Raw genomic sequence first — 4,412 nt, 5'->3', positions numbered from 1 at the left:
GGCTAATCGAGGTCAGCTAATGTTCACAATACATATATGTATGTACATTATCAAGACTTTGCTTTCATTACTTAAACTCTATGGTTTGAAAGCTTTTTGAAATATTTAAGTCTGATGTGGAAAACAGGAGTTATCCAAAAATCCGCATTTAATGTCAGATGCGGTCATTTAAACGCAATATTGTATTAAATAAAGTTAAGAAATGCATTGCCACTTATGGTCTCTTGCACCCTCTCTATTATCACCGCACTTCACTTAGCGCAGTGAGCCGGCTTGGCAAACTCCAGGGTTAATGGATGGATAACTCTTTCATCGGATTTATTTGCCCAATAGCTTAACTCATATATTCTTGTGATTGCTGGGCAGTTAAGGTGTATGAGTTCTGGTTTCTCTGTGGTAAGCTCGACGAAATAGATGTGTAAGACAGTGTGCTAATTTCTGCAAGTGACATCTTAGCCGGCAGTAACCCCAACCGGCTTGTAGTGAATTCTCCCATAAGCAGCTTTGTATGAATTTCTGGGCATTTGACAGAACCAGCGATTTCTACAAGCGCTTTCATACCATCGTAGCGCCTCCCTTAATGTATTACAGCTGGTGATGAACAGTATTGGGATTTTTCAATATCTGTGATTTCAAATTGCTATTGCGATCGAAAGTAAAACAACTTAAAGGAGAAAACATTTGTACTCTATATATATGTACATATGTACATATATATTTTAAATTCCTCACATAAGCTTTGATATTTGGTTTTAACGACATATATGTACATATAAATAAGTAAGGAAGGCCTAAGTTCGGGTACTACCGAACACTTTATATCTTGCAACTAGCAAGAATCAAAGCCACACGGAAGTTCGAAAATCTTTATATTAAGTATGTAGGGGCTATGTAGGGGTATTGGTCCGATTCAACCCATTTTTGACATAGAGCTATACCATAAGGGAAGGATTATCCCTTAATTTCAGTTATACATATATATCACACATTGACCAACATTTTCTATCAAAAGTCAACTATAGGTACCAAGGTCTAAATATTCGACATTTAGGGCTTGAACAGTTTTTATTTGATTTAAACAATTTTTGGTCATAAAGTGTCAGACACTAAACACATTATTCGTGCAAAGTATTTTAAGTGCTTCTTGATTTGTGTACTGGAAACTCAACGAGTCAAGTGGAATTTCAGTTGTGTTATATGGGAAGTAGGCGTGGTTGTTGTCCAATTTCGTCCATTTTGACAACGTGACATAAGAATGCAAGAAAAATGCCACATACTAAATTTGAAGTTGAAACCGGTTGGTCGGGTCCCAAGATAAGAAATTTCACCAAAAAGTGGGCGGTGCCACGCCCATCGTTAAATTTTCACACCGGGTCTCATAAAACTCCCTCATACCATCTGTTATATAATTTAATGTCTTTGGCATTTGATTTGTCGCGCTTTTAGTAGTTTTTAACAGTACCGTTATATGAGGAGTGAGTGGGGTTATTCTCCGTTTTCATCCATTTATACACTACCGGTAGAAGTTCTTATAAGATTTGTACTAAGCAAATCTAGTTGTTATAGCTTGAGTAGTTTAGGAAGTATGTACATTATCCTTGTTAGAGGGCAGGGTTACGCCCATTTTTTTCAAAAAATGTTGCACACAGGTTTCCCTTGCTACTGCGATCCTCTGTACCAAATTACAGCTTTGTAGTTTAATTTAGTGCTTAGTTATGGCACTTTATATGTTCTCGGGTAATTGCATTTTGTGGCTTGGCAGTGGTCCTGAATCATGCTTCTACGAACTCGTAATTTATTTTTGTACTAAGGAACCCACACACCAACTTTAATCGGGATATCTCAATTTTTACCAAGTTACAGCTTGCACGGACCCACGGATGGTCAGACAGACAGTCAACCGGATTTCAACTTTTCTCGTCATTTTGATTATTTATATATATATAACCCTATATCTATGTATGTCGCTTAGTTTTTGGTGATACGTATAATGGTTATGTGAAGAAAACTATAATACTCTGTAGCAACTAGTTACAAGAGTATAATTTAATTAAAATAAACAAGTGAGGAAGAGTTAAATTCGAGTGTAACCGAACACCTCATACTCTTGCAACTTGCCAGAATCAAAGTCGGGGAAATACCTTCATAATTTTTAAAAAACCTTTTCCACTTAACTTCACTAAAATATCACCAGTTTTGACCAACGCAAATTATTTAAAAGTAGGTGGGAAGTCGGAGATAACTATATAGGGTATATTGGGGTCAGAAACGTCCTGGCTGATAGACAAATTTTGGACATTACTCAATTATACTTGATAATATATTTTCGAGCAGTTTTATAAATATATAAAAATTGTATATGTTCCGTTAATTTTGCCAAGATTTGTTATGTATCGACCAATATCTATGGTATAAAGCCAGCCCAAAAATCTTATTTTATAATAGGTAAATGGGGGATAGGGTTAGTATTGACCCGATCCTATCTATTTTTGGCACTACCATAAGGAGTAAAGTTAACTGGCTGGCTGAGTAGGCAATTGAGAAGTAAAGTCCTCTCTCGACGAACAAAAACCAAACTCTATAAGTCACTAATTATTCCCGTCCTGCTATATGGTGCAGAGGCATGGACGACGTTACGAGTTTTCGAGTGAAAGGTTCTGCGGAAGATTTATGGTCCTTTGTGCGTTGGACACGGTGAATATCGCATTCGATGGAACGATGAGCTGTAGGAGATGTATGACCACATTGACATTCAGCGAATTAAGAGACAGGTCATGTTGTACGAATGGACGAAAACACTCCAGCTCTGAAAGTATTCAACACAGTACCCGCCGGTGGAAGCAGAGGAAGAGGAAGACCTCCACTCCTTTGGAAGGACCAGGTGGAGAAGGACCTGGCTCCGTTGGAATATCCAATTGGCGTCACATAGCAAAATAGAGAAACAACTGGCGAGCCGTTGTTAGCTCGGCTATAACCGCGTAAGCGGTTTCAACGCCTGTAAAGAATAATAAAGTTAACTGGATACGTATATTAGTTTTATGAGGTCTTGGGCAGTTATCTTTTGAAACTATTTTTATTTATTATATGGCGGCTATATTGTTGACAGAAAAGCATTCTCAACGAATTTCCATAATATTTCTCACGAATATGAATTGGGATCCACACATCTTGTATCTGGGGGATTGAATAGTTGTAAAGCGATTTAGACAATTTTTCATCATTATGTGACTATCATTATGTTACTATTCGTGCAAAATTTTACACAGATAGATTGATTGGTTCTTGAATTGTAGAGTTTTTTCTAACAGAATCATTTTATAGAGAATGGGAGGGATTATAACACGAATTCAACTATCTTCGTGCTGTCGGCAGAGGTGCTGAAAAGATTTGTTCTGAAAAAATTAAATTATTATAGCTCTAGCGGTTTAGAAGACAAGTACATCAGGCCTATTAGATTGCGGGGCCACGCTTCATTCTATTATTATGGCATTCAATCTGCAATACTAACCCCTCTTAGGTAAAAAGCAACACATGTAGAAGGTTTCATCAAGATATTTCAATTTTTACTCAAGTTACGCTTGCACGGTTGGACGGACGGATGGACAGTCACTCGGAACGCAACTCGTCTCGTCATTCTGGTCATTATATACTTATGTATATATAACTCCATGACTTGTTTATGAACAGTATTATTATACTCTTTAGCAACTTGCTGCAAGAGTAGAGATTTGCGACCTTCCACACTGTTTCTTTTGTGAGATGGCTGCAAACATGAATGGTCACTTAGGATTTCTTTGACCTTTGGTAGTTTATTTAATTCTCATACACTTAACATTTATTTTTATAGAAATAGCTTAACTTCACCGTGGAGTTGTTATCGCTTCTCGGCCTAATGTCTAAGATTAAAGTGTAATATATGTTCTAATCAGTTTAACATCTAATAGATCCTCCATCGGAGGATAACAAATGTTAAAATGATTTTTGGAAATCGAAGGAGAGTTTTAGGGGCTTGCCCTACCTCTATCACGGGTTGGAACGGTTTTGCAGTGCCACCGGGATTTCGGCCCAAATAATTGAATAAATGCAAATATTCTTGAAGTGTTAATCGAAATTATACTTTGAATTTCTTTTCGTCGAGCACTTACGAGTGAATAATAATAATTAATTAGTAGGTGATTTTGTTACAATGTACTAAGTCGGAGCAGACACACATATCACAATTTTAAATCCATTTCAATCTTTTTATTTCTTCTTGTTTACTGGCGTAGACACCGCTTACGGGATTATAGCCGAATTTACTACAGCGCGCTAGTCGTTCCTCCTTTTCGCTGTTTGGTACCAATTGGAGATTGCAAGTGCTGCCAGGTCTTTCTCCATCTAGTCTTCCCAACGGAGTGGAGGTCTTCCTCTTC

At 37.3% G+C, this 4,412-nt stretch overlaps 1 non-coding gene across 1 annotated transcript; it reads left to right on the top strand.

The window, feature by feature from the left end:
* The first annotated feature begins 3,876 nt into the window (after positions 1-3,876).
* On the top strand, positions 3,877-4,074 carry LOC126763814 (U2 spliceosomal RNA). Its single transcript, XR_007667679.1, has one exon. It is a non-coding gene; the product is annotated as a U2 spliceosomal RNA (small nuclear RNA).
* Positions 4,075-4,412: the final 338 nt, after the last annotated feature.

Source organism: Bactrocera neohumeralis, chromosome 6, assembly GCF_024586455.1.
Source record: "Bactrocera neohumeralis isolate Rockhampton chromosome 6, APGP_CSIRO_Bneo_wtdbg2-racon-allhic-juicebox.fasta_v2, whole genome shotgun sequence".
NCBI lineage: Eukaryota > Metazoa > Arthropoda > Insecta > Diptera > Tephritidae > Bactrocera > Bactrocera neohumeralis.
The sequence above is the reverse complement of the archived record's forward strand: the minus strand, read 5'-3'. Positions and strand labels throughout refer to the sequence as shown.